This window comes from Ursus arctos, unplaced genomic scaffold (genome assembly GCF_023065955.2).
Source record: "Ursus arctos isolate Adak ecotype North America unplaced genomic scaffold, UrsArc2.0 scaffold_1, whole genome shotgun sequence".
In the NCBI taxonomy this organism is placed as follows: Eukaryota; Metazoa; Chordata; class Mammalia; order Carnivora; family Ursidae; genus Ursus; species Ursus arctos.
This window is the reverse complement of record NW_026622763.1, coordinates 84,881,285-84,904,155: the sequence shown is the minus strand read 5'-3', so window position 1 is coordinate 84,904,155 and position 22,871 is coordinate 84,881,285. Positions and strand designations below refer to the sequence as shown.

The window sequence follows — 22,871 nt, the reverse complement described above, 5'->3', positions numbered from 1 at the left end:
TGTGTTCATTCATTTATTTTTAAAAATCCATTCATTATTCACTCAACATGTATTGAGTACCCCCCTGCGCATGAGACCTTATCAGATACTTGAGATTCAAAGAATTTTGACATAACTCCACCTGCAAGAAGTGTCCAGGCTCCTACATTTAAGAACATTATCATAGCCAGTGGAATAAACAGCATCCTATTTGTCTTGATCAGAAGCTAAGAAAGCTTTCAACTTGCTGCTCATTTTCTAAAATGAAGTTATTCGCTTTGTTTCAGATTCACAGCAATAATAAAGTAAGACTCACCTGGTGTTTACTCTGTGCCAGCACATACATACTAAGTCACTGAATCCTTACAACCATCTCCTTGGGTTCTAGTATCATCCTCTCTCTCTTACAATGAAGAAGCTTGCCACAGTTAAGGGATTTGACTGGTGCCATACAGATAGCCTGTGGAAGACTAAGATTGTAATGCAGGTCGTCTGCCTCTGCTACACATACTATTGCTTCGAAGTTACTGGAACATGTTATTTTTGTGATACGCAATATTGTTTTTCTTGACATCTACCTCAATGTTTGAGGCACATATTGCTTGGAAAATCCGTCAGTTGATTTTCTTATAAAATGCGTTCCCCAACCTACTCCATACCTTTTGCTCATTTGCCCCATTCAGAAGGCTGATGTAGAAAGAGGCAAAACAAACAAAAAACCAAGCAAAAAAATTCAGTTTTTCTTTTCTATGAAAAATATGTCATTGCATCCCAATGGGGAGAAGATAACTAAAAGTTTTAAAAGTTAAATCAGTTGATGGTCACTGAGCATCAGTCTTGTTTGTGGGAAGGAGCAAAGTCGTTCAGGTGTATAAAGGAAGCAGTTATTTCCCCCATCTATATGCTTAGCAAAGTGGCCAAATTATAACTCTGGCATTTATAATTTATGTGACAAATTCATTACATTTATTAAAACAGAGACATTTCAGAAAATAGTTTGCTTTCCTTAACATGAAATGCTATAAAGGCCAACAGCTTTAATCTTTTTCTTTTATAAGACTTCTCAGATTCCAACTCTGTTCATTTTAATTTAGGCTCAGTGCAAGGAATTCTGAGTAAAGGTTTGAATTAACTAAATGAAATTAGTGAGACAAAGTACAAGACACCTGAGGAATTATTTGGCCTTTAGTCATCATTTCTTATTACACATTATTATTTAAACAATGTTATCCTTAGATTTCTTTTTAGTTTTTCAGGTCATTGTTAAGGGAAATGTTCTTAAATACCACTTTATTTTCATGCATTAAAACGCCTTATTAATCATCTATATTTTCCAATTTTTTTTAAAAACCTAGTTTTATGTAGCTTCCATGGTAATTTCTAACTTGTGCAAATGCTGTTTTCCCTGCTTCTTCCTATAAAACGAAGTTGCATTATTTTATAGTTAGAAAATAAATTACTTCAACTTTAGGTTCTGTGCCAACTTATATGTTAAGAGAATATGTTAGAGTGAATCAAATGTTTCTTAAGCATATCTATTGAACTTTGAAACCAAAAATTATTTCAGTTTTAGAATATAGACTGTTTTGCTCACTAACTGGTAAGTTTTAGGTAATGTTCTTAAGTGTCTTTACAACTTCTTTCTTCATTTGTTAAATAAATACAATGGGAGTTAACTTATGTGATTGTTAAATAATTACCTTTTAAAAAATGCCAGGCAAATACTTATTCTTTTTCAGAATCACTCAAATTTCATGTTTACTTGTTTCCTTGTCAATATAGTAAATAACTATGTTTTCTTATAAGGTTTTCTTTCTTTTTTTTTTTTTTTAAGATTTTATTTATTTATTTGAGATTGAGCAAGTGCGACCATGAGCAGGGAGAGGGGCAGAGGGAGAGGGAGAAGCAGGCTCCCCGCTGAGCAGGGAGCCGACTCAGGGCTTGATCCCAGAGTCCTGGGATCATCACGCCAGTGGAAGGCAGGCACTCAACAGACTGAGCCACCCAGACGCCCCTCTTATAAGGTTTTCTACACATTACCTGTAAAAAACCTATTGCTTCAGTCATTACTTGACAAGCAAATTATTTCTGCTGATGTGTTTTTAGCAAATAAACTATAGAAGTCATTTCTTCTATGGTGTTTTGATTATTTCAAACTCTGTATTTTCATTCAATATAACTTTAAAGCAATGAGTCAATTAAAAATACAATGTTGACATTTATCCAGCAAATTGATAGATACAAATGCAAGTAATGCTAAAAACACCCAACTAATTTATAGCTGTTGTTGTTATTATTGTTGTTATTGTTAGTACCCTTTCAATATTATCTTAAATACCTTTATCACGATAATTTACCAAAAACTATTACTCTAGCATGATGTAAATAGGAAAGCACGAGAAACTATCTAACTTCTACAAACTCCAGTTCTGCACATCTGTGTAATGAGGATAAAAATAATCCTCTCAAAATATTGTGGAGATTAACTGTTTAGGGTATCTAAGTGCGTTCCCTATTGATGGATATGTGGTAAATGCTCAGTAGTTGGAAACAAATGAAGACCCACCAAATGAGAAATGTGAAGCCTCTTTACTCAGAGCTTGCTATACCAAGGGAGTTAGCCACGGCCACTGGCACTTTGGCCGAGACTCAAAGGCAGACAAAAGAGTGGGAAAGCTTTATAGCGAAGAAAAGCAAAGCCTTCAAGTATGCCTTCCTTGGAGGCTATCGGTATGGGGAAGCTGTAAGAGGGGGTAATTAGAAGAGGGGCATCTTTTGTGATTAGAGGTGCATATTTGTCTTTCTCTGGTTTGTCCTAAATAGAAAGTGGTGACAAAATTTAGGGAAGCTGTTAGTTAATCAGGTCTTGACTATTTTGGTTCAGTTGTTATAGATGTTATGGTTCAGCTTCCTGCATTGCTGCTGGAGGTAACAATCAGGCTTCCTGCAAGTCTGACTTCAAGCAGACTGGCTTCTTCAGCTCTTTAGTGCAGATACGGTTTCCTAGGCAAGGTGCTGTAAGTTAGGAGTTAGACCTCTGTTTTTATGTATGATAAAACAATGATGGCCATTGTCCATTTGTGTATTCAGTTTTTCAATAGATTTTAGGTTCCATTGCTGCCTTCCTTCTCTCTTGATATATTTATTTAAGTACATAATGCCTGATATTTTCAATTAAATGCTTGCACGGTTTTTGAATTTCTATGTAGATATTTTTCTGTTAATGTGGGTAGAAATTTTGTCTTCTTCTTTTGAGTTACCTAGGTTTGTATTTCTTTGGCATAGTGAATTGCATACCAAATGCAGCAGTAATTAATAAAAATAGCTAATAACTTGATGTGGCTAAAGATATATTAGCTTTAATGATACTGGAAATTTTTATTTAATTAAAAGCTTCAGCACATTTTTCTAGACAAGGTTTCAATTGTTGCAGGATCCCTCAGTCATTGGTGATGAATAGTTTTAGAGATGCAGTGTTCCACCTCTTTCAAAACATATCAGCTAATTCTCAGTTATCCAGACCAGGGGAAGACAAAGGAATTGTAGCCACTGCAGGTTGGTATAACAGCAATCCACAATGGATCTCTCATTGCAATTTAAACTTTTCTCCACTTCTTTCAGATCTGCTAAGAAAGAACTATATTAACAGATCTGTTTTTTTCCTTCTTTTTTTGCCCTTTCTTTCCTAGATTAGGTTTTATAAATAAGTTGAAAAATAGAAAAAATATAGGCAGAAGAAATAAAGGATGAAGAAAAATAAAGGAGCTTAGTATCTCAAAAATGCGGTTTCTAAATAATTAATTATAGGCTGAATATTTGACTGCTCATAAAATGGGATTTTATATATTTTATTTTGTTGTACTATCACTTTTCACTCAGATTAAATTTTGTAACTTTGATAAAAGTACCCTAGGAAGGTTACCATACACATTGTAATTCCCTTTAAAATTTTTACCAATTCACTACACAAAAATAAATAGAAATACAAGAACTCTTTGGTCTCCTCTATAGGATATATGATACTGTGCTAATTATGCTTCCTAATGATGCATATAAACTAGAAAAAATTCAAGCAAATTGATAATGCAGGAAGAGTGATACAGTGATGTCATTTTCATTTGAGTCATGACATTTGAGTTTCAATTGCATTTGTCTTTACTGTTCAATAAATCAAAGCCATGATTTCTTATTTTATGAAATAATGAAACTAATAATAGTAATATCAGCTTAAACTTACTGAGTGCTTACTATAATCAAGGTACTATGCTAAGTGTTTTAAATTAACTATTTCATTTCACTTTTATTTCACAAAGCCCTATAAGGTAGGCACTAATTCTTCCCATTTTAAAAGTTAAGAAAACTGAGCTGTGGAGGGTTTAGATAACACAAATAATAAGGAGCAAAGCTAGAAATTGAATCCAGCTTTCAACAATCCCAGATGGAGGCCGTACCTAAAATAACAGTGGGGTGGGGGAAAATTCCTCATTCCAAGTTGCTATTAAATTTCTTACTACGTATGAAACTAACACTTTTCATTCATTTAATGGTAATCGGATAAAAGAAAATAAGTTGGATGTCAGGAATCTCACATTCTAGAACAAACTCTTTGGCATTACAGCCTTAATCATATCATTTAGCCAAATTCAGCTTCTTCACTTAGGTGATGAGAAAATTGAACTAGATCACTGATAAGTCCCTTATAGTTTTAAAAATTACCTTATTATCGAATGACTTTTTTGAACTAGTTATTATATTTTATACATTTATATAATATATCTTCTAGAAAATATTTAATTGGAAAATGAACAAAAGCATTTTGGGTTACCTCTACACACTTTTGTTCTTATGTGATTTAATACAGAAGAGGAAAACTTAAGGACACAAGTTAAGGAAGCATCTCATAGCTAAATGATGTAGTGGGAAAATTTTGTGATGATATAACAAGGTTACTCTGGTTGCAATTTACCAAGGATCAATATCAATTCTAACAACAGCTGTTACTTGATGATAAGTTATTGTAGTCTCAGGATATTGGTTTTACATTTCTTCCAAAATATGTCAAGGATTCCTGCATGGTATACTTGATGTGCTGCTTGGGATCTTTTTTTTTCTCTTTTAATCTATTAAGCCCGAAAAAAGAGCTCTTCTTAGTATGACATTCCATATCACTAGGTATTTTTTGTTCCAAAATTTTCCCCATCTACGTAGTAATTTTTAAATTGTTCACATTATTATGATGCAAGAGTAAATGAATTAATATGTTGAATGTTTATCATGGGCGAGGCACTGTGTTGGACAATGAGGGTACAGAGTTGCAAACCAAAAGTTCTGCCTGAAAAGAGTTTATGCTCTAGTTGAGGAGATAATATTTTGCAAGCAACATACCAGGTATTATAGGAAAAAGACAAAGGAAACCAAATCCTCTTACGTGGCTACGGAATGTCATTTGAGCTATATCATTATTAGAGGATGAGGATATACTTGCAACAGGAGTTTTGGTAGGACAGGTCTAAAATGGGTCAGAAGGAAAGCTAAACAATAAAACCAACAAACCAAACAAACAAACAAAACCCACATGAACAAGGGCAAGGAGATGACTTTTTGACTATACTTTTAAAAATCTGTGTTTTTGTAGTATTTCCATATTGTACATGTTGAGAACTCTTTTATGTTATCAGAGGAGGTGGGGTGGGCTTCCTCCCAAATTTTCTATTTTTGTCATTGTTATGAAGGCTTGAAACATAATTTTGAAATCTCTTGCTTCTCAATAAAATCATCCAATTCAAAACAAAATCCTTTTTTGGCCTTCCTCAAAACAGCTCTCAAATGTCTCTCTTCTCTTTCTTTTGTCATGATTATAATTCAGGCCCTGATCACTTCACAGAAATTACTACGATGTCTCCCTAACAGACATCCGCTTTTTTAAATGGGCTCTATTTCTAAATATAGTGTTTACATTGTACCCAATGAAAGACAATATTACTGAATATTTTGAGCACTAATTCTTTTCATTTTTTTGTCCTCATCAATTTAGAGTGTACCTATCATTTTTATCAATGGGATAAATTTGAGTGATATATGTTATATTAGATCTCTCTTTATATGATATATAATCCTATTGTCAACAATAGTTGAAGGATTTTTGAACATTTATCCTGGGAAATTCCATGGTCATTCCAGTTGACCAGTCTCTGCAATTTATTTTTTACTACTCTCTAGCTCCCACACACAAATATGCCCAGAGCTCTAAGCATTATCCCACTCTTGATCTCGTTCAAAATATAGATCACGTTGGGGCTTTCGTTCTACTTTAGAGGTGTGAGTAGGTAGTTGATTTATTTAAACAAACAGGTATATTTCCTAATGCAATATAGATTTGTCTCTCTCTTTCTAAATGAGAATATAATGTCAAATTGCCTTTGCGTATTCTTTAAAGTTCTTAGCAACCACAGGGATATTAAAAATGTTTCTAATATCTCTGATTTACCACTAATTTGAGAATATCCCTCACCCTCTCAAATGATCGTTTGTATACAGTGAAATATCGAGTGACCTTTTTGTGCAATGTTTTCTCTACCAGTGACTTTCTTAAAATCTGGATATATTATTTTAGTTACACTATTCTTTGTAAGCTTTTCTTCTCTTTTCTTTTCCCCATTGCTATCATTCTTTTATTTCTCACTGACTTCCTATGGGTTTTCACTGAATTTAGATCATGACATGCTGTTAAACATAATGAGAAACCCTTTATAGTACAAGCTCTAGATTCTTCATTTAACCTTATATTTACAAATTGCAAACAAAAATCAAACTATCTTTCAGTTTCTTAATTTAAAAAGTGATAATTTTTAGACCTCTTTTTCTAATTGTATCTTCACGTATCATAAAAATCACTTCTAGCAGATTTGGACTTTGGATAACACCTCTTTGTTATAGTACATTATGATTTCCTCTACAGTTTCTTTATTCTTTAGATAATCTGCTTTTTCTTGCAGATATGATAGAAGTGGAATATTTCCTATGTAATGGTAAATCAGAGTGATTTCTCCACTCCTGCTACAGGCTAAAGTGGCAACAAGATATTTAGAACTTCCCAGCTTCAACCTTGATGAAAGAAAAGAGGTTAGCAGTACATACCTACAGACAGACATATATAGCACTACATTATTTTGTGTACATTAAAGTCTGTGCTCCCACCTACACAAAGACAGGAGCCCTCCTTACCATATCAACAACAACACAATCTTCCTCTCTATCATTTACCACTGCCTTTTCCTTCCTTTCTCCTAGCATGTATATCCTTCTCTGGACACTTGTTTCAACGAGATTTCCCCTAGTTGAAATATAATCAGTAGAAAAGAAATATAACCAGTGTAGTTTGTCCTTGGCCCAAGTAAATAGATCAAATAAGTATAGTAATTTGCAACACTGACATGCCTCATTGTAGTATGAGATGGATGCATAAGTAATTATAAAATCATGGAGTGTCACATCTGGGAGGTGTCTTAAAGCCCTTCTAGCACAAATCTTCTCATTTTACAGATGCGTAAACCAGTACTGACAAAGATAAAACCTGTAGCTCCGCGTTTAAGGGAGAGGTGGGAAACCATGTTCCAGTCTCTCCTGTCTAACATTCAGTCCTCTGTTGGCTCTGTTTTTTTTACTGGTCAAAACCATGGAAATCTTGAGTTTGACTTGAAGTCTAATGAGATTTAGCATCAATTGGTTTAAAAGGCTCCTGCTGGGAGCACAATGAGAAGCCAGAGACTCTGCTGCTGTTTTGCCTCTTCTGTTTACTCTTCTGTAAGACTCCCCATAATCAAGAGTTAATGGTTTAAGAGGGTTGAATGGAACTGACAGCGCCAAAAACAAATTTAAAAAAAATTAAAACAAAACAAAACAAAAACAGAACCATGTCTGCATTGGGACTTAGTAATTACAGGATTGAAAATAAAATGACTTTACAAGTTTCACAAATGTTTCAAAATTTCCACATACAAACCTACATATAGCTACCATTTATTGACCATGTATTTATGTGTCAGGGTCTGCTCTCAGCTTTTTACACTTTTATCCTTAATCTTCACAACAAGGGTAGGTAGAGAATATTACTGTTCACATTTTATGATGATAGAAACTGGAGATGAAGATGTAAAGTCTTTTTGTTGAGACTTCCAGCTTGAATGTTAAAAAATGAGATTTAAACCCAGATCTGTCTGGTCTACACTCTGCTTTTAACTTCCAACTTTCATTTGGGGAAAGAACATGTGACATCAGTATATCCAATAAATAATAATTAAATTATTTTAAAAGCCCAATAATTATTCAAATGAAATTCGTTAAAAAATAGTTGGTACAGATTTCTAGTTTCTGTCATTTAAAAAAAATTGGGGGACAATTTTTATGAAACCTTTTTTATTCTAGCTATAAAGTAATATTTCAAAAAGTCCCCTCACCCCTCCTTGAATCTTCTGGGGACTCAAAGTCCACTACAAGCAATATAATTATAAAAGCAGAGAGTCACTTCCATTCTTGAAACATTCTCAAACAAGTGATAGCTGAAAAGGCTTTGAAGTTTACAAAGTTGACACATGTAGCATTTTATTTTCACACCAGAATCCCCATTTCGGAGTAAACAAAATTCCTGACCTAGTCAAGTAACTTGGTAACTTAGTTAAGAGCATGATTACTCAAGAACCAAACCAGTGTCAGGTCTTCAGACTCCAAAGTGAGTGACCTATCTATTAAATAATGGTGTTTCTGAGAGGACTTGTAGTCCTCTGCGTTTGTAGCTTTTTATCAGTGCAGGAGTAGGATACTGCCAAACAGGTTCCTACAACACAGAGAGACAGCATGGACCAGGGAAATGCTGTTTGTTTAAGAAGAGTCTGGTGTTAAAGAACATTTCAGTGATCTTTATGAAATTATTTTACACTTGAGCAATTGTCAGCTGGCATAAGAAACCTTTGTGAACAATCAGAAGAGACTTTTTTCCTTCTTTGTTCAAATGTACTAAAGAAGAAAATCAGAGCTAGGAAAGGAAACAAAGAGGAGGGAGGGGCAACTAGAGATGATACTTAGAATGTTAATGAATGTTTTATCTAAATCATTTAGACGGTTATTTTTTAGTATTATTGCCACAAGATTCCTAGCTCTGCTGTACATTATTGGAAACATCTCATCAAGAAGCCTATTCTTTACTGTACTAGACCTGGAGAGCACGATTGTGAGTGTCTTTACCCTTTATACAATAGAATTGGGAGATTATCATCAACTTTCTATTCATATTTTGTGGAGGTTATTTAATTTATGTATATCTGTATTTACTTATTTATTTTTACAAATCCATCTTTGTCTGCCAGAGCTCCCTGTTCAGGCCAGCCTGTTACGATGATTACTCCTGCAAAGACTTGAGAGAGAGATGTTCTATTTCATTCTCAATAAGGATTGATGGCATTTTGAGAGGTTCAGAATATCCTTTGATTACTCCAGGGAACGGAATGGAGAAGATGGTTGTGGATAGTGGGGGGTGGGCTTGCTCATCAGCTTCCCTTTGTGCACTTCCTGCCGTTGAACGTACCCTAATCACAAGCATCTTGTGTTTCAGCCCCTTCCCTCGCTCACCTGCCCAAATGAAAAGTTCCCTTTTTCAGTTGAGAATTCTGACATACCAGGGCGTTCTAAAGCGAGGCTAATTTGTGCTCTGTAGTTTTCACTCAGACGCTGTAAATGAATGGCTGTGGACCAGACTCTCCTTACACTTGAGCAAAAGCTGAATTAAGAGATGGGTGGACCACCGTGGGAAAAATTCCAAATGCAATGGCTGTACTTCTTATTGCAAAATGTTTTCTACATTGTGACAAAAGTACTGCAAATCAGAGAGGGAAAGAAATTGGAAGTTTAATTCACAACTAATTCTAGCAATAATCATACACAGTGGTTAGTAACACCCATGCTTGTTGTCTGTCCCTGGAAGAAAATAATAATGTTTAAAAGTCTCAGCATATTGGAGATGTAAAATATACATAATTCAGACTCATTTGGAGTCTGGTGTAGTCTCCTTTTAGTTGAAGCCAGTAGTACCTTTGCTACCTGTGGTAGAGAGACCAGGCTATTGGATATTCTGGGTTGAAATGAATAGATTCATTCTTTTATTCCTCATAATCCCATGTATTTATAAGAGTATGAGATGATTTAAAAAATAAAAATGATAAGAGGTGATGCCTATTATTATGTGCCAGGTACCCTGTTGTCTAATATTTATTAGTTCATTAAATCTCATGAAGAATCTGGGAGGTATTTACTATCATTACTGCCTATTTTGTATGTGAGGAAACTGAGGCATGGCTATCAAATGACAAAACCAGGCAGCCTGAGGGTGGTCAGTGGGGGTCTGGGGTAACTGGGTGATGGGCTTAAGGAAGGCATATGATGTAATGAGCCCTGAGTGTCCTATGCAACTGATGAATCACTAAATTCTATCTCTGAAACTAATAATACACTGTGTTAATTAAATTGGATTTAAATAAAAAATTTAGAAATAAGTAAAAAAATTAAAAAATAAAATTAAAACAAAATTTAAAACCAGACAGCCTGGCTATAGCAACTGGAGAGGCTGTGTACTCCTCACCACAGTGATGCATCCGCTCTCACTCTGCTTCTGACTTTTTTTTTCTGTTGTATTATTGTTCTAAGGTCAGTACTCAGTACTTTGAAGATGAGATGAGCACATCAGTAAAGAATCTTGACTTTTTAAATTTTTTTTATCCCCAAATTCCTTTTTATAAAGGTTAATCTCGATCTTTAAGGGGTTATCTGAATAGTCTTACTAGTAGTGCTTCCACGAATTCAGACAGACATTTTCATTCATCTTGTCAGATAAGAGATTATTTCAAGCAAGTAGTGAAGAGCAGCTATTCATTCAATCATTTCCTCATTGATCAAACAGTAACTGAGTTAGCTACTGTGTATCCTAACCTCATGTTTACCTACTATGGCCACATCCAGCCCTGCCCTCAAGAAATATACAGGTAAGTAGCCAATAAAATGCAATGAGAAAAGTGTTACAGTAGAAACAGAGTGCATAAAGGGTCATTTGAACAAACTGGTGTTTTTTGTTTTTGTTTTTAATTTTTAAAGATTTTATTTATTTATTGGACAGAGAGAGACACAGTGGGAGAGGGAACACCAGCAGGGGGAGTGGGAGAGGGAGAAGCAGGCTTCCCACTGAGCAGGGAGCCGGATGCAGGGCTCGATCCTAGAACCCTGGGATCATGACCTGAGCCGAAGGCAGATGCTTAACGACTGAGCCACCCAGGCGCCCCCAAACTGGTGATTTTAAGTGGGGAAAGAGACAAGGTCAGATTTACTTCTAGTGAGAAAATTCTGGCAGCGTTTTGAAGTGTGAACTAAAACAGAGATTGATTATCTGCTGAGGCAACAGAGATAGTATGTAAAGTTTCATACAAGTGATGGTTTGTTTTGTTTTTATTTTGCTTTGTTTTGTTAGTTTGTGTAAGTGATGGTTTTGGAATGGAATCAACAGGATTTGGGTATTAGTTGGATATTACAGAATGAGATAGAGAAATCAAGGTGACACCATGTTTTCTAATTGGAAGATTGAGAAGATGTTAACATTATTTTTAGTGTATTGAAACAGAGGATGTAGAATAAGGACATACAATTAATATTTTGGAATATAAGTAGATAACGCTCTAGATCAAGTGAAATTAAGTCTTAATTTGGAAGCCATTATTATTCATGATTCATGACATATTATTATCTTTTTTTATTTAAAGATTTATTTGAGAGAGAGAGAGGGAGAGAGCTCATCAGCTGGGGGAGGGGGAGAGAAAGAGAGAAAGAGAATCCTCAAGCAGACTCCCCACTGAGCGTGGAGCCTATTGTAGGGCTGGATCCCAGGACTCTGAGATCATGACCTAAGCTAAAACCAGGAGCCGGAAATCTAACCAACTGAGCCACCCAGGCATCCTAATATTGTTATTCTTTTAGAGAAGAGTTTCAGTAGCGTGGAGAGCAGAATACAATTGACTGAAGAGTAAAGGCAGGAAATGGGAATTTCTTTGAAAAATTCTTCCATGTGAAGGAAAGAAAGGAGACAGAATGTGAGCTCAGAGAGAAAGTGGTCCCTTCAGTAGAGCAAGTCCTTTTAGACTTCACTTAGTCCCTTCTTTCTTTTTCCCAACAACAAAAATAATTCTTGCCAAGACTTTGTGAGTTTAGTGGATTTGATTGAAGACAGAACAGGTGGGCAAGACTGAAGAACCACATCTAGAGAAAAATCTTCTGCTAACTTACCCTTTTCTCTACTCTTTGCCTTTTTCAGCTCTGTTTTCTCTCAGATTAACCTGGGGCTCCAAAATTTTCTTTTTGTGTTGTGTAGTATAATTTTCTCTCTCTTATCTGAAGGGTTGGCACTCAGCTCTTGGTTTACCTTCTACCTTGATTTACCTTCTACTCCAAATATTTCACCAAATTTTTTTGGTAATTTTTCATAAAGTCAGTTAGTTGTCTCCCAACAGATATTCAGACCAGTTGTAATAACAAATAATAACAAATTTTCCACTTCATTTTAATTTTGGGAGTAAACTGACTCCACATAGAGCCATTTAGATTTTACTCTCCCTATTATATAGAGAGCAAAGTTGTTAGAGAGAGGAGAACAGAGATGTGTTAGGGAGCTTAAAAAGATTGGCTAAGCATTGAAGGAAATGCAGTGGTAAGGCATGTGAACAAAGACTAATGAGGGGCCAATAAATCTGAGGACTCTCAAAGGTAGAAAACATGGCTTCTTAGAGGCACTATTCTACTCGGATGCATGATTGTTCAGTCTCACCAAAAGAACTATGAGCAACGGAGAAAAAAAAATTTTGAAATATCAAGAATTGAGAATTGGTAGGTAGCTGCACCAAAATAATATGGAAACTGAAGGCACTAAAGGTGTCTATATTGAGGGAATGAAGTAATTAACCACTGGTACAAGTTCTAAAATATATATATATATATATATATATATATATATATATATATATATATATATATATATATATCTATCTCAGGATGCCTGGGTGGCTCAGTCGGTTAAGAGGCTGCCTTCGGCTCAGGCCATGATCCCAGAATCCTGGGATCTAGCCCTACATCAGGCTCCCTGCTCATCAGGCAGTCTGCTTCTCCCTCTGCCCCTCATTCCATTCTTGGCTCTCTCTCACTCACTCTCTCTCTCAAATAAATAAATAAAATCTTTAAAAAACTAAAAATAAAAAATAAATAAAAATAAATCTATCATCTATTATCTACCTGGTTATGGATAATTGTGTACTTACTATGAACTGAATGTTTTATAGGTTCTTTCTTTACATACATTCATATAAAAAGAGAATGCTAACAAGAGAAGGGGCATTCTTTCCCCCATTTGGGGGGACTCTGGGACTGAGAGAGGGTGAGTAGCTTGTGACAGAGCTAGTAAGTACACAGGATTCAAACCAATATCTAGCTTTCTTCAAAGCTCATGCTGGTAAAGTGTCAAGAAATTAACTGCAGAGCACAAAAAAAGGCAGAAGATCTGATTGAATCAGAGAAAGTATTTGGAGTGAATGAATAGAAGGCTATGGTCAGAGAAAAGGGTATCTTAAAAAATTCTATACTGGGAGTTTTTCCTGTTGTTATGATATAGCCATGTGGTAAAGTGAGGTGGAGATCATAGGCAAGGAGGAAGCTCAGAAACTTAGATATACAGTGGCATTCATGGTGAAAGGGATTAAGTATGAGTCAGATTTCACGGAGTGATTGGAATGATACCAATGAACATTCTGAGTGTTGGAAAATGTCTGCAAAGACTATAGATAATCACAAGGATAAGGACCTGCGGAATAATCATTTAGTATAAACTTCAAAAAGAGGAGGCATTTGAATGAATTTTGAAGACCTATGACCTGGAAGCTTACAGCATATTAACCCAGGCTCTGATGCCTGAGTTGAACATGGAATGAACATTCTTTTTTTTTTTTTTTAAAGATTTTATTTATTTATTTGACAGAGATAGAGACAGCCAGCAAGAGAGGGAACACAACAGGGGGAGTGGGAGAGGAAGAAGAAGGCTCATAGCGGAGGAGCCTGATGTGGGGCTTGATCCCAGAACGCCGGGATCACGCCCTGAGCCGAAGGCAGATGCTTAACCGCTGTGCCACCCAGGTGCCCCTAGAATGAACATTCTTTATTAGAAAGGATATTCCAAGGAAGCCTTCTGAATGTGCAGGATGACTGCTCATGAATGTCAGATGTATTTTCCTTTTTTTTTTAAGATTTTATTTATTTATTTGAGAGAGTGAGAGTGGGCATGCATGTGTACACATGCGAGTGGGGACAGGAGGTAGGAGGAGAAGGAGAGGGAGAGAATCCCTAGCAGATTCTATGCTGAGCATGGAGCCCAATGTGGGGCTCGATCTCAGGACCCATGAGATTATGACCTGAGCCGAAATCATGAGTTGGATTCTTAACTAATGGAGCCACCCAAGTGCCCCCATGAATGCCAGATTTCTGATAAAGAATAAACTTAGGAAACATTCTCAGAAAAGTGAGGGTAAAGCATGGATGGATCAAGATTATGTGGAGCCAGACACGTCATTGGAAGTAGGGGTGGAGCCTCTTTAAGAAGAAGAACACAAAAATAAAAATCTTACTTTTTCAAAATTTACCAAATTTCAAAACCATGTGAACCTATGATGGGCTCTTTCCCAGGCCTTGGAAGGGGCTATGCAATTGAAGAGCCTGAAGCTCTAAGCTTCATCACTTTAAAGTAAATTCATTCTGGGCAGAGAAGGTGAGAAAACATGCAAGAGTAATGGCTGCCAGGAATGAATGTATTCTTGGCTTATATAGCATATTAGTGAAAGCTTCCTTTGGGGCTTCTGGTATTTAGAAACTCAAGATGGATGGTGTTGGCCCTGAAAATTTAATATAAAAACAAAGAACACTTTATTTATTGTGCTTCTTTCCTCCCTTCTGGAGGAGGATGGTCCAGCATTTTTAAAAATTTTATTTGTGGGCTGATAAACATTTTATGACTGTTCACATGACCATATGCTTAGGATGAGCTTGTTACTTGTTTTTGCTTTTCTTTTGACCAGAATTTATAAGCAGGAGAATATGAAGGTATTTCAAAGCAAATAATTCACAACCTGGGCTTGTGTCAAGCTCTCTTGGAAATGTCTTCTCCTCCTGCATAATTGACATCCAATATACTTTTGTATGGTAACAGGCTGGATGAAAATCCTAGAGTTCTGTCAGAGTGCTAATATTACCTTGAATTTCTCTCGCCTGAGCTTTTGGTTACCTACATTTCCATAATAATTTGAGAGATCAGTCCAAGGAGTGATCAGAATGTCCTCTTCTCACATTGTTTTTGGCAAAATCTAAGCTTTTACTAGCTATCTTTTTAATAGATAAGTAAATTTGGGACAAATAAGAGAGGTGATATAGTAACACAACTGGTTGCTCATATATTTCAGGAGCTTGTTATCCTAAAAGATGATGCAGATGAATTAGAAACAGCTTCTAAAACCCTTAGATATATTTATAAGTAATAAAAACAGTAAAGATTCCTAAGAGAGCCTGGGGTGCCTACCATTGAAGATTTATAGCAGGAAAGACAACCTTCCTCTCCTTTGTGATTATATTTGTAAGATTGAGCATTAGTATTTTCTTTTGCCAAAACATAGCTGCACACTGTCTTAATATTTTCCTTTTGAAATGATAAGTAATAATTGTGCTGGTGTAATAACGGACAAAGGGGCCTGGGAAAATACTAGGGGCTTTTCTTATCTGTCTAGTATAGTACTTTTTTGGTTTGTTTGGTAGTCCTTGGGAGAAAGCCCTGGGTATGTAATACGTGTTAGAGTCCAATCTATTTTATTTTTCCCAACTCCCAAGACATTTATCAAATTATTTCAGGTTGTAAATCTAAGCACTTTTCTGTAACTTAGCTACTTTCTTTCCGGGACGTATCTTTCTTAAAGATGTTTTGTATGCTTTTAAAATCTATAAAATGCTTAATGTATTAAAGAGGTGACACACAGGAATTCTCTCTCCACCAGTCTGAGAGTTCAAACATTTCCTGCATTTCCATGTACCTCCCTTAATGTGCCCGCTTTCCCTGAAAAGATCAACAATCACAGGGAAGAAAAAAATCAATCTAAGAACACGTTCAGCACTGAGGACTTCTCCTTGGCCTGTTGACAATGCCTCAGCATGAATTCGGAGACATATCTTAAAAGGAGTCTAGAAGTGATTCAAGAAAATCAAGGCCAACACATACTTTGCAGAGATGTGAATTTCTAATGTTTGTGTTTCATTGACTTTATCACCCCCATCATCTAAAGAAAACAAAAGTAATGAAGATTTTATTTCAGTTTATCATAATCTCTACTATTAGGTCACTCAATTAATTTATGTTAGTGGGTTAAAGAATTTATCTTTGGACATAGAATATGCACCTTTCTATGACTAAGTGGTGGAAGAGTTCTGTGGGATCCTGTTTTGATTTAGTGCTGCACCACGAAAAACATACCATTATTTTAAATTTTCAAAGGAATATTTTACAATGGCTTTGAATGGTGTATTAACCAAAATGCATTCAAGGGAAACCTGTCGATTATCTCCCACTATTTTATTTACATCAGTAACACTAATCATTTTTGACAGTTGTTTCCAATGAACTATGTGATTCCGAATTTGCAAAATAACCTCTTGGCACGCAGAGAAATATGTAGCTATGTGATGACTCTTCTTCTGCTAAGAAACATGTGCTTATTTGATTTGCAGCATTTAGTGTGGTCTTGTGTGAGTGATACTTGGACAAGTCAAGATTCAGCTGTATTTTCTTTAATTTACTAGAAAAAAATACCGTGTCACACATGGGTATATTACCTTATTTTATTCAAAGACGTTTAACATGAATACAAACTTGTGAAACTCATAAAGCAGGCAGGACAGACATTATTGTTCTTATTTTACAGAGGAGGACACTAAGCTCTGGAGAAAACTTACCCATGGCAGCCGAGTGGTAGAATGGCAGGGTTTCCCTTTCAAGGGCTCTCCTCCTACAGCTTCTTCCCTTCTTGAGACACCCGCTCTGTAACTTTGATTTAGAATTTCATTTATTTATAACTTTGATTTTCTATAGTTTCCAGCCATCGTTATCCTAAAAATGCTTTTTGAAAAATTTAAAATGGTCCTTCCCCTCTGGTGTCTGTGTTTTGCACATGGTATAGAAATCCAGGTGGGTGATATGTGCCACTTAAAAAGGATACTGGTAGGGATTTGTGCTTGACCTGATGAGCCAAAACTGCATTTTCCATCTGCCTGATGGCAATTTATCCTTGAGTCTGTCTTTCCTAGTGTTCTTATTTAACAATTTATATCTTTAGGGATAAAGCAAAAGCCTGAGTTTGCTAGACCTCCAAAGCATTAGGAAATACAAAGATGTCTCAAGAGGTTTTTGTCATACTAGTGATAGAATCTTGAAGATTTAGAACTACGTGGGAAATGTGTGTTGCATTTGGAACTACTCACTATAAGAAGACATTTTTTTTTTTTGCCATAAGAATTAAGATTTCAAACAATCCCTCCAGAAAGAGTATCATTGTTAAGAAGAGTGAGTATACTAGATGAGAGATAATATTCAGATTACTGAATTATGGTTCAATTTCAATTTAAGACTCACCCTCAGTACCTATAGGCTAAGATGTGTATAATATATAATTCCAGGAATGCTAAAATCATATCCTTTAAAACATATCTTGCTGGCTGGCTAGTTGGAGTTCCTGAGATTCTCATTAATACAGCCACTCTTTGGGTTTCATATACTTTTCTATCTATCCATCCATCCTTTGATCCAATACACCTTTTACTGAAAATTTTGCCATGTCCATGTCTCTGGCCTGTGTTAGGCATCACGGATATGGTAACTATTAGAGTAAGTCCTCTTCTGAATAAGCTCACAGTCTATGGAAGAAGGCATACTAATAAAGTAAATAAACTAGAAAACAGTGATAAATCATTCATATGGGGTACACGATAAGTTCTTAATAATTTTTTTGAATCAATAATTGAACATAATGCAGGGTGTGAGTTACTGACTCAGAATGGTACAATTTCTTTGCAAGGAGGATATAGACGTAGTCACATTTCCAATAGAACCAGGGCAGGAATCGGTGTGCTTTTGAGTCTGTTAGCAGGGAGTAAATAAACCTGGACCAGAAACTAAGAAGTCAAGCCTGGTGAGGAAACATTGAGATCAGACCTCACCTGAGTTACAGTTTCACTATGCTGCCCCTTAGGCAAACATATTCTAAGGACATCAAGTAGATTTTTTTCCTCCCCATTATAAACCATAAACGTATTTTTTCTAATTACACCTATTGATTTTGGCTTGTTAGTAACTAGCTGTGTGACCTTGAGGAAATCATCTCTGTTACCATAGCTGAGAATAAAATGTGTGATTGGGTGATCTCTGGAATCCATGTCAGATTTAAGTTAGATTCTCTTATTTCAAGTCTATTTTATATTTTGCCTCCTTCATATTTTTCTTACTGAAGTATTAGCCATTTTTGAATGTAAAAGGAAATGATTATGACCATGGTCCTGGCTAATTTGACTTTGTCAACAAAGAGTATAAATGGGAAACTAAGAAGTATTGCGCTTTTTTTAAAATTTTTTTCTATTTTAGGAAATTCCAAAGTGGTTCACAAATAGGTACAGGAATTCTTTGTCTATTTCCTTCTTCTTTTTATATGCAGCAAAATCAAATTTGGGGGCTTTTGAAAACAGTACAAGTGCTTAGACTATAGTCAACAAGTAGCTCTTGGGGAGAGCTTTTTTCTCTTGGGGTGCTACCTTCAATCTGATATTCATTTTGGCTCCGATCAGTTGTAAATACCATCCTGTTTCTGCGAAATGTAACTGGTGTTTGCTCTGGGCTGATGGGACAGCCACGTGCTGTTTGCTCTGTCAGTAGCTGTACCCGAGTATCCACAGTACATTATTCAGATCAGCTCTCATGAACCAGCTGTCCTAATTCCAGGTGGACTGTGAGAAATCTTTTTACTTACAGCAACAGCTGTGCCACCTGGTAGCTTAAAGACCAGTGATTGGATGAATCAACCATTGTTACAAATTCACTTTTTATCTGGTGAACACTTTGCATAAACTAGCATAACTGAAGATATTTCCAACCTGGTCCACACTGAAATGTTGCGAACACCGTAAGCCTTATCTGTATTATGTTAAATTGTTTGCTTATTGTCAACACCTATCTTTAAGACACTGAATAAAATCTACATGCCAAAATTAGATTTATAAAATTTACAATTCTATATCCCGTCATACTGCTTCCCATCTCTCAAGACACAACTATGTCTTTGATATTCTTTACATTCTTACACAGAGATTGCTCTAAATACTGTTATTGCTATTTTAAATATATAATACAATTTCCCAAGCTTGGATTATTGCTAAGGAGGAGCTTGAACTATACAGTATTTCACTATTGCCTTATTATTTGCAAGTAAATAAAAATAACTCCAAACAACCACTAAAAAAAAGTATTTCTAAATAGAACTCTTATACATAGTGTTTTAGTGAACAAGATTCATTTAGTTGATAAATGATATCCACAGGTGAAAAACAGTAAAAACAAAACAAAAACAAGCCACAAATGATCTGACAGTGTGTTAAAAAAAAAAAAAAAGTGTCAGTTTGAGTGGGTTAAATAAGCCTGTTTTATTGTCTTAAGCCATTAATTTTCTTAGTGTACGTATGAATGCATAGACACACACACACACAAAGCCTAAAATTGTGATATTAAGTCTTTATTAATAATACAAAAGGAAGCATATTATACCCAGGCCAAGGTATAGCATTTCAAGTTCTACAATAATGTCATTAGGCAGAATATTCATTTTACGTACTAATAATTTGACAGTTAAAAGTGATTTTCCCACTGCCTGTTCCATAGTCTGACTTCTCTTTTCAAAGATAAATTAACTGAGGGCGCATCAGATTAAGGAATTTGTGAAAGTTCACATGGCTTAGTGGCAAAAAGTTCAAGAAAACAACCCTATGGGTAGAAGGACTGTAGGTGGACACTTGTTCCAGAACTATGAAATTGCTGTCTTCAGAATTTCCTGGCCTCGAGACATTGCTCCTGTACTAAGAAGTCTTCATTAAATAATCTTCGTGATGTTGGGATGAAAAACACTCAAGCGTAGCGGCAATTTTAGGATTCACTTGAAGATTTAGATTTCCCAAGAATTTAGACATAATAAAGACTTAGTGATTTCATTTCTACTCTTAAATAAAGATGCTGCAATTGAACCAAATGTTCTTAAGGATAGGTTAAAAAAAATTATGAGAAATAACCATGCTTTTTCTAACTGAAACGAACTAGTAAGAGGTCTGTAAGAAACCTCCTAGATGTTCTCCTCTTTAGATTTCTAGCAGCAGGTGTTAACTAGAAGCTAGGTGATAACTACGAAAAAGGTTTAAATACCACAACACACTTCTGAAAAGAAATATAAACATATGAAAGAACCAACCAACGGACCAACCAACAAAAGACATTTAGAATATGTACCAGGATGAAAAGATATAAATTCTGTGTGATTACTAATCTCTGGAAGGGTGACAAAATTCTAATTGGTTATCTTGAATGAAACTAAGGAATGTTGGCACCAATGCAAAATCATGCTGCTTTATACCCTTTCTTTTTTGACTGTGCTAATAATGCCCTTCAACTTCACATAACACCGGCAGAGACTTAAAGCAGAAAGGTACAAAGTGAAGAATTTTCAGCTTCATTTTATGGACTCATCTAGCCATGAATATTTTAAAGGGGAATATCCTCTATTTATTTAGAAAGGGTATTAGATATTTAGAAAGGGTATAAGAATTGTTGCTTGGAGATAAAATAGTTTACTTTCCCTTAGTCAAGCAGGAAGAAGAATTTATTGACTAAGCCCTAGAGTAAGAACAATAAATCCATAAGCAAGAGTGCTGCCATCCAAATCTTTGGATCTATCTACCTATGGATGGATCCATCATCTCCTTTATTAGCTCTTAACATTCTACTTATGGTTTCCTTTTCAGCTCAAGTCCTTGCAGTTAGATAAAATGCCAATAAACTGGGAGAGGTGATACTGTTAGACGTTATTAGTATTTTATAGCTAAGGCTAGTGAGTCAAAGTCCTTCTTGAAATTAATTTTTCACAAGAAAAAAAAATCATGAGAATTCATTTGAGAGAAGAGTTGAGGCACTATGCAGGGGCAGAGAGCATACAGATAAGAGAGAAAAGAAATTCTAAAGTCAAAATCTAATGTGGCCTGCATGATAAAGGGTAATAGATTCAGAGAGCCACTAATGGCTGTGTGTACGTGGGAGGAACTTTTAACTTCCCTCATCCTCAGTTTTCTCATCTGTAAAATTCAAGTCATGATTTTTAGTAATGATATCTACCCTGAAAGGTTGTAAGAATAAATAAAACCTAAGATAGTCTCTGACATATGATAGGTACATGATACATGTTAGTCTTGCATCCTATTTCTCAATTTGCCTAAGAGTAGTCATATATTTATCTATGAAACAGAATAGACATTATAATTAATTGGACTTCAAGAAAGGTTAGGAAAGTAGAGTTATTAATGTTTATAAAAGGCGCCCTTTACAATTTGTAAATTCTGAATTGACTCCTATTCCTATTTACTGATACTATTCATAGCTTCCCTTCATTAAAAATTCTTTTCAGTAATAGAATAGATGAGACATATGAGAGAGATAAGATGTTCTAGGGTTAATGAAAAAGGAACGAACAAAGAATGAGAGCCCAAGTTAATATTCCTTCAACTGAATCAGAGGCTTATTATTAACTATTTGTTGATGTATTTAAAATACTATTATATAATTTTATATATTTTTATTTATTCTTATAGCATTATTATTAATTTATTTATTTTGTGTGTGAGAGAGTAAAAACTTAAAGTTTCTTTATTTTTCTATTTTTTTAAATTGTTCGTCAGTGTGATTCTTTTTTGTTTCTTCTTCTTCACTAAAGAGTCTGAAACATCCCATATTTAAGTTTGCTTTTTGTTTGATTCTTAAATTTGGAATGTAGTTTTATATTTCTCATGGTGTTCCCAATTGCTTTTTTTTCTTGATTATCAAAGAAACACATGTCTTTTTTGTAATATCTATAACAATATCCATATTTTTATTGAGGTATAATTGACATACAATATATATTATTTTCAGGTGTACAATATAGTGATTCAACATTTGTATACATTGCAAAATGATCAGCACAGTAAGTGTAGTTACCATCTGTCACGTTACAAAGTTAAGACAATGTTATCGACTATATTCTCCACGCTGTACATTACATCCCCATGACTTTATTTTATAACTGGAAGTTTGTACTTCTTGACCCAAAAAGCAGCATTCCACATAATCAAACTAAGTAGATGGATGAGTACATTAATAAATAAACACGTACATAAATAGACAAAAGATGTTTTGTGTAATTTGTATATACAGATGTGTGTGTGCATGAGTGCAAATGTGTGAGCGAGCTGCATAGATTCAGTAGGGTTTCTCCCAGTTCTTGCTGGTGTTTCATACATGAACACACTTCGTTTGCTTTCTTCTGGCTGCTTTATGAAAAATGCAGATTCTGAATCTACGTGTCTGAAACATTGGTATGTTGAACTTGGTTGTGAAAAAATACATAAGGTATAGCCATGCATCAGGAATTGGACTTAATGCCAAAAACATTTTCTCTGTCTGCTACCTGACCTGTAAAAACGTGAAAAGGCCCATCAGAGTG

At 35.2% G+C, this 22,871-nt stretch overlaps 1 protein-coding gene across 2 annotated transcripts in view; it reads left to right on the top strand.

The window, feature by feature from the left end:
- The window catches only part of ERBB4 (erb-b2 receptor tyrosine kinase 4), a 1,084,887-nt gene that overhangs the window by 1,045,901 nt on the left and 16,115 nt on the right, over positions 1 to 22,871 (top strand). The gene's annotated exons all lie outside the window — the stretch shown is intronic.